The following is a 14,970-nucleotide window of genomic DNA, read 5'->3' as shown; positions in this document are numbered from 1 at the left end:
ACATCCCCTCCTCTTTCCCCCCCCCCAACTATTCTTTTTAAATGTTCTAAACCCTGGAACATCCAGTAACCATTCCTGCCCCTGAGAAACCCATGTCTCTGATATGGCCACAACATCATAGCTCCAGGTACTGATCCATGCTCTAAGTTCATCACTTTTATTCCTGATACTCCTTGCATTAAAGCAAACACACTTTAACCGATCCCTTGGTTCTTTCCCTGGCAATTCCTTCCCACTGGCTGCGCTACCTCTTGCTATTGCCTCATCTGCATCAACTCTCACCACCGGTGTATAGCTCAGGTTCCCACCCCCCTGCCATACTAGTTTAAACCCTCCTGAACCACTCGAACAAACCTTCCACCCAGGACATTGGTCCCCTTCCAGTTCAGGTGCAACCCATCCTTCATGTACAGGTCCCACCTTCCCCAGAAGGCATTCCAATTATCGACATATCTGAAGCCCTCCCCTCCAACACCAGCTGCGCAGCCACGTGTTAAGCTGCACCCGCACCCTTCCTCGCCTCGCTATCTCGTGGCATCGGTAGTAAACCCAAGAACACTACTCTGTTCGTCCTGCTTTGCAGCTTCCACCCTAACTCCCTGAAATCACTTTTTATATCCTCGATCCTTTCCCTGGCAATATCATTGGTGCTAATATGTAACACAATTTTTAGCTGTTCGCCCTCCCCTTTCAGAATCTTATACACCCGATCGGAGACGTCCCGGACCCTGGCACCAGGGAGGCAACATACTTTCTGGGAATCCCGATCCTGACCAAAAAATCTCCTGTCAATTCTCCTAACAATCGGGTCTCCTACCACTAGCGCTTTTCTATTCTGCCCCCTTCCCTTTGGGCCACAGTGTCAGGCTCAGTGCCAGAGAACTGACCACTATGGCTTTCCTCTGATAGGTCATCCCCCCCCCCCCAGCAGTATCCAAAATGATATACTTATTGCTGAGGGGAATGTCCACAGGGGATCCCTGCACTGTCTGTCTGTCCCCTTTCCTCCCCCTGACTGTAACCCATCTATCCTTATCTTGAGCCTCAGGAGTGGCCAACTGCCGGTAACTTCTCTCAATTACCCCCTCAGCCTCCTGAATGATCCACAGTTCATCCAGCTCCAGCTCCAATTCCCTAACATGGTTTTCAAGGAGCTGGAGTTGGGTGCACTTCACGCAGACGAAGCCAGCGGAGACATGTGTCATGTCTCTCACCTGCCACATTTTGCAGGATCCCTGGGTTTAGACTTATCAGCCAAGGGTTACATCTTATCTACATCTAATCCCTCATGCTTTGTAAAAATTATATAAGCTTCAAATGAAATCACATCTCATTCTTCAAAACTCCAGGAAGTCAGACTCTCTCTCTATGAGATAATCCCACTATTCCAGGCATTAATTTGGTGACCTTCCATTGCATTCTATGGCAAGTATATTCCTTCTTTCAATAAGGAAACCAAAACTACACACATACTCCAAGGTAAGGCTTCACCAAGACTCGATGTACCTGCAGTAAGAAATCTTTACTCCAATGCTTAGATCCCTTCATGATGAAGGCCAGCCCCTGACATACCTTCCTCATTACTTGCTGCATCTGCACATTAGATTTTAGTGAATGATGAACAAAGACACCCAAGGTCCCTTTGATTGCCAACGTTTCCCAAGCTCAGTGAGCACTGTTTAAATAATATTCAATGTTTTCCCTTCTTTTTACCAAAATGATGAATTGTTTGGTGCTACAAAATAAATGTCTTTCAGCAATATTCAAAGCAAATTACATTGTTATGTGTGACGTATATGTTTCCAAAAAAATCAGAACCATTTGTGGCCAATACTAAGCTAACAGTGTGTGTTTCTTCAATGCTTACATTGAGACATGCACATTATTAATCTAGAATGTCATGGAAAGCCAACTGCATAGATTTATTTCCCTGCCAGTCTTAACCATGGAATGCTACACTTAGACTTATCATTACTTAATCCCCAAGGATTATTTTTCTTCAAATGCTTTTAATTCCCTATGTTCTAATTATACCATCCCTTGTAGCCCTTTCCGTCTCTACATTTTTCAATTTGTATCCCTTTGGCTGACAGGCTGTTTGTTTAAGTGTATTTTATCGCTTTTTTATCTGCAGTTCTTTTATTTGTGAGTTTGATTGCATCTAAAGCCTTCTGAAAAAACCTTGAGGGACACAGTGTAAGGTCATTTTCTATTGACAAACCACTGGTTTTATTGTCTCGGCTGTCAGCTACAATAGACAGCGCGTGTGAAACTTTCTGCCAAGTGAAATAACTGTGTTTACCTGGCACCCGCTTTAGTCTCCTTTGCACCCTGATTGAACGCTTTGTTAAACCTTTCTCATGCCTGTGCAGCATCCACAACCTCCTCAAATGGTTACATTCCCAGCACAAACCTCAGCGAACAATTGACTCTTTTGCTCCTGAGTAAATTTCCAACAAACACATCAGCTGGAATCTGCTTGCTCTCAGCTCTTATTCTTCAAGCAACATTGATCTTGCTTATTTAATAATAAAGGAGGACTATCCCCTGTGGTCCCACTGCAAGCTGCTAACAAGCTGATTCTGTGAACTGAAAGTGAAGTCCAATTGCATATTTGTTCTTGAACATTTGTTTCCTGACTATTCTGATTGGCCTTCCTCAAGTTCCTATCCTCTATCTGCATCATCTCAAGATGTTAACTTTAAAATTGCAGCCACCAACATTACTACACTTCAAGAAGCCCCAGTTAAAATGGAGACTGAGCCCTTTATACTCTCAGATTACATGCTATGACACTATGAGGATATCATGTCTCTTAAAGGTATACTGACATACTGCAACACTTAAAGGTGCACTGCCCTGCTAAGTTTCTTAAAGGCAGACTGCTATACTGACTGGAGGCATGAGGAGCAAGAAGATAATTAAGGAAAGAAGAGAGCTAATTAGAGACTAGAACGGTACCTTGTGTGTGGAAGCAGAGGCAAAGGGCATGATTCACAATGCATACATTAAGATGGATATTTGCAGAGTCAGAAGAGCTCCACACATCATTAAAAATGGTGGGAAAACTCCGACCATGGTCATCCCAGTCCCATTTCCAGCTGAAACCATTCCTGACTGGAGAGGAAAAAGGGAAACAGAAAGTGCTGGAGAAACTCAGCAGGTCTGGCAGGAGAGAGAGAAGCAGAATTAACGTTTCAGGGTCTAGTGGCCCTTTTCTCAGATCGATGTGGAAAGATCAGCGTTGTGATCTCGGACATTCTGCCTGAAAGAAGTTTTAGTGGGAACTTCCGAAAAAGCCATGGGGAGAAATTCTTCAACTGAGAAATCAACACAGGAATGTCAGGCCAAATGGCCTCACTCTTTGCTGTATCATTCAAGGATTCTAATGCAGCCTAGTTTGTTTTCAGGGAATCTGTAACTGATCAGCAGTGAAAAAAAACCCAGATTATATTTTGTGCTGCCTTATCAGACAGCAGCAGCTGCAATAAGAGAAAGTTTATTCTGACAATGCCGTGCCAGGCTGACACTGAGAAATCAAAGCTTCTTACTTCATCAGATCAGAGTGGTTTGTTCCGCATCCCACACTCGGATTCACAAGAAAAATACCATCCCGACTGCTTTCAGTCTGACCCAACTGACAATTTAATGAGTAACAGAGTGGTTTCTGCAATCTTATCGTCTCCCTCTCTCCTGTCGCTAACACTGGCCAGTTGGTGCAGGTAGGAATGCTGGTGTTGCTTTGACATTCCTCCCCCATCTCTACTCATCAACCAAGTTCCTTTCCCATTGCACCCCACCCCTCAAACTTGCTTCAAGCTTCTAGAAGTAGACACTTAAGTCCACAATTCTGTTATTAACTTTGATCATTGCGAAACATAATCCATGTGGCTGCTTTCAGGGCATTCATGCTGAAATGATGAATAACTTTTGAATAAACTCTCATTTTTATCTTTAAGAAGAAATAAACACAATAGAGATATTGTCAGTCAGAGGTTTGCTCCAGGCTAGCATAGACCATTAGAGGTAATCTGAAGCAGAGAAAAACATTTCTACTCCTCCTGACCTGACATTAACAAAGAAAAAAGTGTCTCACTAAACGTTTTAGGAGTTTACCAGGGCACGAAGGACACCTGAATAAGGTAGGATACTATATAAATGAATTTGGCACAAGGTCCTCTATTAGGCTATGAATAGTAACCCTACAAATTCAAAATGAGGCACCCAGAGTGTCAGAGCTGCTGTTATACTCAGATGGGACATATAGAAGTCTCAGCTACCCTCTGGCATGGAGATAATTCGCTCATTTGTTGCCCATCCCTAATTATTCAGATGGGATTTAAGAGTTAACCATAGGCACATTGCTTTGTACTTGGAGTCACATGTTGGTCAGACCAGGGAAAGGAAGCAGTTTCATTCACTAAAGAAGCATGACTGAACAAGATGGGTTTTAAACAATTTGACAACTGTGTCACGGTCAGTGTTGAACTTTTAATTCAAGGCTTTTTTTTACAGAGGTTGCATGAAAAATCCACCACCACTCACAATGGGATTCAAATGTAATCTCCAAACAAATACATGGGTCTCTGGAGTAGTAACAATCGCATTAGGCCACCACCTCTCAAACACTGTGATGCAATTCAAAGAAGACTAGGCCTTTCTTGGCCAAGGTTTCTCCCTCAACCAACAATTGAAAGCAGATTGTCTCAGCGTTATCTCACTTCTGTGATAGTCTTTATACTGTTCCCAACAATTAAATACTGGCTGTATTTTATAAAATATTTCATTGGTTGTAAAGTGCTTTAGGATGTCCTGAGAGTGTGAAAATTGTTGGACTTTAGCAATTTCTTTCTCCAAGCAAGTTTGGCAACCTTTTAGAATGTCTAAAATGCCCCATTGAAGAATTATTTTGTTGGCTAACCATCTGAATTCCATCTGTGTAGGCCAGCTCAGGTCTTTTCTCAGATGCCGGGCACAACACTTTGCAATATCCACTCTGAAAGGGCACAATTGGCCAAATGGTCTCCTTTGCACCATAACAATTTAGAGTAGATTTAGAGTAGAGTAGATTCCCTACAGTGTGGAAACAGGCCCTTCAGCCCAACGAGTCCACCGACCCCAACCAGACCCATTTCCCTCTGACTAATGCACCTAACACTATGAGCAATTTAGCATGGTCAATTGACCCAACCTGCACATCTTTGGACTGTGGGAGGAAACCGGAGCACCCAGAGGAAATCCACGCACACAGGGAGAATTGTGCAAACTCCACACGGACAGTCTGCCTGAGGCTGGAATCAAACCTGGGACCCTGGTGCTGTGAAGCAGCAGTGTTAACTACTGAGCCACTGTGCTGCCCCTGCAATTCTATGGTGTTGTTACTCAAGCCAATCCAGCAGAAAAAAAATTTTCAAAACAGTTCAGAAAAATACATGATAAACACATGACTGAGGAATATTTTAAAATCAGCATCATCCACCCACATAATCCCTCTCCTTTTAACAATTTTTATTCCAGTTCTCTCAGGAAGGCAGTGATTCAGGTTGGTATTTACTTACCATCCCTCACAAACTCTCTGAAGGAGGAATTCTTCAAGCTTGAACTTGGACTTCAGAAAGCCACTCAACTTGAGCAGTAAGTGAGCTTGACACCCAAGTATATTTCAATTAATCTCTCTGAGCTACAGACGCTATTGTTTTGGCTCCCATTAGCTAATCCTGCAGAGACCAAAGTGTACCATTTTCCCCACAGGAGGGTCAAGTTTATACACTGTACAGTTTGGGCCCTTGTGTACAAGGCTGCTGAGAAGGCCAGTATTATAGTACATTTAACTGCAACTACATTCATGTTAACCAGTTGACTTGCAGGAGACAATTGTAACAGAACCGCCAGCAGTGGATATGAAGAGAGGGTCTGAGTAGGGAACTTGGGCTGCTGTGCCAAGGACCTCCAGGAGAATGTGAACGGGCAGCTGAAGGAACTTAATGGACCCCAACATCCCTCTTTGTATCAATGCTACCAAAGGTCCTGCATTCCCTGTATACCTTCCACTGCATTTGGCATCACAAAATGCAACACTTCATTCAATCTCTCATTTTTCTGCCCAACTGATCTGAAGCTGATAACCTTCCCCATTATCCATAACTCCAACAAATTTTTGTGTCTTCTGCAAACTTACTAATCAGACAGCCTATTATTTTCATCCAAATTATTTACATAAATTAGAAACAGCAGGGCGTCACAGCACCAAACACAAACAAATGCAAACACAAGCATATGGTTAAAATGAAGAGAGTACCTGGTATAAAAAAACAAGTAAAAATATGTAAAATGAAAATGTCTTTAGAAATTTTGAGGTGTTAGATTTCAATCTGGGAACACAGTTGTTTAATGGATGCCCTATGTCGACAGCAGTTCTCAGTGAATAGATGATTGTCCAATTCATTTTATCACTGAGAACTGTTTGACAAATGGCTGAGGGAAAAAGCACAGAAGAAACTGTAGGTCTTCCCATCCTGTTGTTACAATTTCGCATCTCTTGCTGCCCAAAAGCTGTTTGCCTGGAAGGCAGTTCATTTATGAATTCCCATGTCTGGCTTCAGTTTTTTTTAAAAATAATGCTGGATAATCTGCAGGCAATTTTCAATTTAATGTAGAAAACTTACAAAACTATAGAAATGAAAAAAAAACTAGAAGATAAATATTTATTCCTGTCTAATAGTTTAGATAAGTTGGACAGTGTGTGTTTGTTTCGACTGCAATTTAGAAAAGTGTGGGGTGACTTGACTGATTGGTCTTGACCAGGTGGACGTGGAAAGGATGTTTCCTCTTGTGGGTCAGCCAGAATTAGTATGTGCTGTTTAATATTTGGAGTCATCCTTTCAGGAGAGAGATGAAAAGATCTGCTTTCTCTCAATTATGCAGGTTTGGAATTATCTGCCTCAGGGAGTGGTGGATGTGGTGGTCATTAAATATTGTTACGGCAGAGGTGGAGATTCAGAATAGGCAGAGAATTGAGAGCTATCAGGTGTGGACAGGAATATGGAATTCAATCTTCCAACAAATCAGCCATGATCTCATTGAATGGCAGAAGAGGCTGGAGGAGCTGCATGGTCTCCTTCTGCTCCTATTTCATATATCTGCATGTTTTGATTGTCTTTATTCATCGTACATTGGTTTCAAGCTTGTCAGGTGACCGCTGCTGCCATCTTAAGTCATCACTTTCTCCAGTTTTCAAAATGATTTTAGTCCACTTAAGGCCTTGGGTATTAAAGTCATTCCATGGGCATTAAAAACTGATTGGCCATATTTTACCATAATCATGACAGGACCCCAACATCTCCTCAAGGATATCTGATATAAGACCATTGTTTATCATTGAGGGTGGGTGGAACACAAGCCATTATCAATCCACATGAAGACCCCAGTCCCCATTGTCCACACGCTCATGTGTGTGACTGGCACGGTAGGTAATAATTATATAACAAGCAAAGTCACAGTTCATTATTACTTACTGGAGAAAAAGCCTGTTGCAATTAGAAGTTTATGATGGGTGAGTTTCTAATAACATGCTTTCTTCCTAATTACATACTATCGTTAGATATTTAAGTTTAAGAACAGGATACAATTATGACTATATGATTCGCTGCTTTGGTGTTCTCAAATTGAAAAGAATGGACAAAAAGAGTAATACTGCTCTAAAATTCCCTGTTTAATGTTTGTTGCTAAAAAGTCAAAGTTTCTCAATTGTTTGGGTTATGCTGATACAGAAAAAATTGTGTTTTCATTGCTTAGCTACATTGGTACAAGTGAGGACAAGGGCTCAATACTCTATTCTGTGAGTAGCGTCGTAAGGTTCAGCCTATTCCATTCATATCCATTGGATATGATCACAGCAGCATTGGATTTTATTTGATTTGATTTATTGTGGTCACCTAAGTACAGTGAAAAGCTTTATTTGCGAGTAGTATAAGCAGATCATAGTAAGCAAGGACATCCAGATAATAGGATGGTTAGACAGAGCAAAGTATTCAGGGTTTCACTGCACAGGAGGTGCACAAAACAAGATCAACATCATTTCAAGTTCGAGAGGTCCATTTAGCAGTCAAATAACGGCAGAGGAGAAGCTGTACCTGAACCTGCCGATACGTATGTTCAAACTTCTGTGTGTCTTCTGCCTGATGGAAGAGGTTGTAGGAGAGTATTACCGGGGTGGGAGGATCTTTGATGATGTTGGCAGCCTTTCTGTGGTAACAAGAGGTGTAAATGGAGTCTGTGGATGTGAGGTTGGTTTCCGTGATGGTCTGGGCTGTGCCTACAACTTTCTTATCATTTCTTACAGTCCTGGGCAGAGCTGTTGTCAAACCAGACTGTTATGCACCCTCAATGGTGAGGGTCCTTATGGACATACCGAATTTCCTGAGCTGCCTGATGAAGAAGAGGCGTTGTTGTGCCTTCTTGACCGATGCACCTATGTGGGAAATCCAGGACAAGCTGTCGGTTATTGTCACTCCGAGGAATTTGATGTTCCCCACCCTCTCAACCTCCAGTGATGTAGATAGAGGGGTGTCTCGTCCTTTCTTTCTGGAGTCACTGATGAGTTCTTTAGTTTTACCAATGTTGAGAGAGAGAGATTGTTCTCACTGCACCACATCACCAAGCCCTATAGGTCCTTAACTGATTCTCATAGGATGCCTGTTGTGACATATCTATGCCTTAAGTCAATCAGAGAGAAAGGGATCTGTGTGTGTGTGTCCATATGTGTGTCTCTGAGTGAGTGTCCATGTGTCTAAGTGTGTATGTGTGTGTCCATATGTGTGTGCATGCATGTATGTGCGTGTGTGTGTGTATGTGTGTGTGTATGTGTGTTGGACAGTCACTAGGATCTAGGATTAACCGATAATGTGAAGTGGATGATGATAGTAGACCTTGTACATCCCTCACAACCTGCCATTTTGCCAACATCTCCTTCACACTTTCCAGAATCAGTATTACTTCTGCAAACCCCATTTTGCAGGAATGCTTGATAAAGAATGTATGAGAGGCTCAGAGGAAAAGAAAATATGAGAGAGTTAACGCAAAAACAGGAGAGGGAGCAAGAGCGTGAGAGGCACAGCAGGGAAGGAAAGAATATAAAGGATAGTCCAAACAAATAAAGCTTTCCTCCTGTAATGGTCTGACTGGTTATCAATGATAAACCACTGAGGAGTCTTAACAAGGAGATACTTGTTTTATATAAATAGAGGCAGTTTATTGCACAAGAGTAATACATACCAATTACATTGACTAATTTGGCAAATGTGCTTAAGGTAATCAGGAACCAAGTATATCATTGCTGACCCCATCAGGATCTTCTTAGACACTAGGAGAAAGTGAGGACTGCAGATGCTGGGGATCAGAGCTTAAAAATGTGTTGCTGGAAAAGCACAGCAGGTCAGGCAGCATCAATTGGGTGGCACGGTGGCCCAGTGGTTAGCACTGCAGCCTCGCAGCGCCAGAGATCCGGGTTCAATTCCTGACTCAGGCGACTGACTGTGTGGAGTTTGCACGTTCTCCCCGTGTCTGCGTGGGTTTCCTCCGGGTGCTCCGGTTTCCTCCCACAGTCCAAAGATGTGCAGGTCAGGTGAATTGGCCATACTAAATTACCCGTAGTGTTAGGTAAGGGATAAATGTAGGGGTATGGGTGGGTTGCGCTTCGGCGGGTCGGTGTGGACTTGTTGGGCCAAAGGGCCTGTTTCCACACTGTAATGTAATCTAAATCTAATCTAAAGGAGAAGGAGAATCGACGTTTCGGGCATATTTTTTAAGCTCTTCTTCGACACTGCCTGATTTTCCATCTAAAGACATTCTGAAGCCATCAAACTGGGAGGGACTTAATGCAACTTCAATACTAAATCTTTCAGGACCATTATATTATACAGTCTCCATTATTTAAAAGCACAAGTTAGGAATTGTGATGGAATGCTCCCCACTTGTCTGGATGGGTGCAGCTCTGAAAACACTCAAGAAACTTGGCAGTATCTAGGACAAAGCAGCCCGGTTATTTGGCATCACATATACATCTTCATGATTTCAACATTCCAAATTCAGCTCAGTGGCAGCTGTGTGTTTCATCTACAATTCACCAAGGCTCCTTCAACAGCACCATTTGCACCTGAGACTTTTTACCACAAAAAAGGATATGGGAACATCACCATGCTCAAGCTCCTCTCCAGGTCACTCACCATCCTGGCACACAAATGTATCAGCCCCAGTCGGCTTTTAATCCCGACCAAGCTACACCCAGCACATTGGCATGCCACAAATTACTCAGATAGTGGATCCCAAAATACAATGTTCTGAAATAGTATCCATCAAATTTGGATTTAAGTGAAATGGCCTTTGTCTGAAGTCTTTACATTTTTCCAATGATTGTCTTTTGACACTATCAAGAGTGTGGATGGCCCAAAACTGCAGCTTAAAAGCATTTAAGAATTCTTTAGGAATGTTTCATGATCTGCATGATGTAACTCTGCATCGGCATTCGTACCTTTCTTGGTCTCCTAGACTGGGAGCACTATGAGCAACATTTCCAGGGTCCTGGATGACTTTAATTACCAGAGTACAATGGGAATAATTCATAATAACATATGTTTATTTGTTCATGAGATGTGGAACTTGCCTGCCAGACTGACATTCATTGGCCACCCTTAAAATGTTGTAAATCTAGAAAATGTCCCATTTGCCTTGACATTGAATGGATGAGGAAAGGGCAGGAATGATGGTAGACATGAATAGATAAACGGATTATCACCAATTGCAGTGTGGACTGGCGGAGAAAATAGGTCAGGAAACTGGCGTAACTTGCCAGCATTCTCTTTGTGTGATATCACAGAATCCCTACAGTGTGAAAGCAGGTCATTTGAGTCCACAATGATCTTCCAAAGAACATCCCACCCAGATCCACCCTTGTATCACCCACAGCTAACCCACCTAGCCTTCACATCCCTGAACACTATGGGCAATTTAGCATGGCCTATTCACCTAACTTGCACATCTTTGGATTGTGGGAGGAAACCGGAGCACCCAAAGGAAACCCACACAGGCACTGGGAGAATGTGCAAACTCCACACAGACAGTCACCCGAGGGTGGGATTGGACTCAGGTCCCTGCTGCTGAGGCACCGGTGCTAACCACTAAACCATCGTGCTGCTGAATAGAATATTTCTCATCACCTGCCAGTTGCATCAGTAGATTTGGGCTGGTACTTTATACATTGGAACGGATTCTGTTAGAGGATGAGAAAACCAAAGCTGGCTGATTCGCCTCTGAACCTTTCATGCCCATGGAAGCAATCCGATTGTCCCTCCCATTCTGCAGTGATAACATTCTGTTGATTGCAGCTGCCAGTCTGTTACTGTTTTGTTGTTTACACACAGAAACATCTCCAGCCATAGAAACCATGCTGGCACCCCAGGGGTGAGTCAGCTAATAATTTGGCAAAGTTCGAATGCCTGCCAAGCTGCACACTCTAATAGCACAGCATCTGTAACCAAAGCAATTCACAGTCTGTCTGAGTTTCAATTAGGCAGGCTGCCATTAGGAATATTAAACACATAGATTTTTTTTAGATTTTGAACCCAAATTATTACCCACTAATGTCCTTTATAATTACACTCTCTATTCTTTATTGGGTCCAATTTTTCAGACCCATAATTTCTGAAATTTCATCTCTAATGCACAGATGCAGCCCATTTACATGTCATTTTTACACTCAGAGTGTTCATTTGGGGAATCCATTTTTAAACATATTTTTAAAAAATTGCATAAATTTGGCGGCACAATTTGAAGGTGATTATGGAGGGTCTGGAGCACTACGTGTTACCAGATGGTCTGATCCTTCATTTTGCCTCTTTCTCTCACATTCACTTCCGCAAACACACAATCTTGTGTCCTACTCACTGCCTGTGGCTTTCTTTTGAGCTTTTCACTGTCCAAACGCTTGTAGAAGAAATCTATTATTTTCAATTGTAAAAGCCACAAATTGATATAGAGCAAACCTTTTGTGGTTTCTAAATATAATCAGACAGCTGTGGATTGAATGCATCAATCCAATTCTCCCAAAAAAAGATTGTACTTGAAGGGTCCCCAGGTCAGAAAATTTCCTTTTGTATGTTGCAAGTTTGGGATCCTGGGCTTGTTGCTGGGGCTGACGTCCAGCTTAATTGGTATTGATTCATCACTAACATTTTTACACAAATGTTCACACAGTCATGGAGTGTTTGTATTGTCACATCTTTGATGAAAAGCAGAAGTTGTTTCCCATACAATCATAAGTTATAGGAACAGAAGTAGACCATTCAGCCCATCAAGTCTGCTCCGCCATTCAATGAGATCACGGCTGATCTGATCATCCTTAACTCCACTTACTTGTCTTTTCCCCATAACCTTCGACTCCCTTACTGATTAAAAATCTGTCCATCTCAGACTTGAATATCCACAATGACCTCGTCTCAACGGCCCTCCATGGTATAGATTCACTGCCCTCTGAGAGAAAAAAATTGTCCTCACCTCAGAAGACAATCCCTCCATACCTGGTGCATCCTGCAACACATCTGTCAATGCCACCTTTTTACGAAGTGCTTGCAAAGCAACACTGAAAACTTCCAGCAGTCTCTCTAAGTTGCTGGCTTGTGACTCACGAAAATAGAGAAAGCTCCTCAGGGAAGACCCTGACCCCAGAGAGACACTGTCAGAAACATGTATAGTAGTCGGAGGGAGTACTCCCTACAATTCATCTCCAGAGCCCTTTCTAGCATGACCTGGCCCACATGTAGCAGTCTCTGTAGATTTCACAGTGGAATCAGCCAGCTCAGAACTGAGGTGATCATCCTCATCCTAAGGATCTGCCAAACAGAAAGATACTCAAGATGATATCGGTGTTAGCTAAAGTACATCAGTTGTAAAGTAGTTTAATTTAAAAATATCAAATACCTTCGAATGAAGGAACCAAGAGAAACAGTGAACTGTTGACCTCACATTGGATGAATGGATGCATGAGTTAACAACAGATCCAATTGCCTAATGAATGGATTACATTCTAATTAGAGGCTGCAGGAAGCACGGCTTAGGCATTCTTTGTGATCACAGTGACTCCCAGTTTCCATGGAGTAACACTGAGCTCTAGCCATCAATACACAGTAACATGTCTCCAATTTTCCTCCAAAATTGACCCAGTCATACTGATTGATCTAAATCGTCTCGAATACCTGAAGAAAAGGAAACACTAGCTAGTAAAGTCCAGGAGGTGTAAAAATGAGGCAAGGAAATTACTGAAATTGAAGACAATTAGAGAAGCGATATAATCCTAGATGGAATATTGTTCCCAATTCTGCGATGATTATTTTAGCAAGGATGTCAAGGCATAAAAGAAGGGTGTGGAGGAGATTGTCTAGAATGGTAACAGGGATGACAGCTTCAGTCATGTTTTGATTTTGATTTACTGTAGTCACGTATCCCTAAGTAAAATGAAATGCTTTGTTTTGTGAGCAGCACAGGCAGATCAAAACAAACAAGATCATAGAGTGACTGGACAGAGTGATGCGTACATGGTTATAACAGCATAGGAGGTGCACAAAGCAAGGTCAACATTATTTGAATTTAGAGAGGTCAATTCATCAGTCTAATAACGGCAGGGAAGAAGCTGTTCCTGAAGCTGTTGGTGCTTCTGTTCAAGCTTCTGTATCGTCTGCTTGCCAGAAGAAGTTGGAAAGCAACATTACCGGGTGGGAGGAGTGTTTGTAACCATTGTATAAATGGATGCGAGGTTGGCTTCCGTAATGGCCTGGGCTGTGCACACAGACTTCAGTAGTTTTGGAGAAACCGGGGAAATTGGGATTGTTCTCCTTAGAGCAGAGATGGTTGGTAGGGAGACTTAATTAAAGTGCTGACAATCAATAATGGTTTTGATAGGCAAATTGAGGAGAAGAGTTGGGAGGACATGGATTTATGCAAAATAATAATTGATAAAAGGAACAGCATGACGTGCGGAAAGAAAAGTGAATGAATGTGATTAGGAATTTACCATCCAACAGAATGGTTCAAAACTGATTCAACAAAAAATAGATTAAATAAAAACATGAAAAGCAGACATATTTCAGACAATTTTCAAAGAGAGCAGAAATGGAAGAATTGAAATTTTTAATTGTTCAGAATTAATATTCCAGATAATTGCAGCTGTTTTGTAACATTGCTGCTTGTTTGAAAATGCAGATTGCTCTGGCCTCACTGATATTTATTGAATGTACAGGAATTATGAAGAGCAGTTAAGAATCTATGGAGCGGGCTTCATTTCTACCTTATCCATCCCCCCCTCCCCCTTCCCTTTTGGATTTTGAACATTAAATGAGTGCAGTCTGACTGTATTCCTGGTTTCATCCTCTTGCTATGTGCTCAGCTGTTTTGCCTAAGAAACCATACTGTTGAATTGTGCACAAAGTGAAAGACAGCAAGGTTGTGGCGGGGGTGGGGGTGGGGAGACGGAGGGGGTAGCGTGGTGGTGTTGAGAGCAATGGAGAGAGAGGGAGGGAGTGAGATATTGATGACTCTCTCACTTTCAATTGAAGCCTGGGTTGTGATTTTCCTGCAGGACACATTTACTCGACCTGGCTACATTTATATTTGCTTCTCCTCTAAATCGATGAGTGCCGTAAAGCAAGTTGTAGATACCTTGTTATGAAGCTGACCATTAAGAATACACTACCCTGATAGCTAAAGGTTCTTGCAAGCACTGAATGTATTGCTCATACAGACCATCAATCTGACACGATCAGCTATCGAATCACTGGAAATCACTTTGTATCAAACAGATGAATTTGAAATTCACGGGGAAGAATGTATATTTGGATTATTTTATTTGACAAAGAGCTGAGAGGAATGATGACATGACTAGCTAGGCCAGCATCTATTGCCCATCCCTAATTGCACAGAGGG

This window comes from Chiloscyllium plagiosum, unplaced genomic scaffold (assembly GCF_037043375.1).
Source record: "Chiloscyllium plagiosum isolate Xiang-an unplaced genomic scaffold, Cpla_swu_hap1 HiC_scaffold_34, whole genome shotgun sequence".
In the NCBI taxonomy this organism is placed as follows: domain Eukaryota; kingdom Metazoa; phylum Chordata; class Chondrichthyes; order Orectolobiformes; family Hemiscylliidae; genus Chiloscyllium; species Chiloscyllium plagiosum.
Note: the sequence above shows the minus strand (reverse complement) of the source record.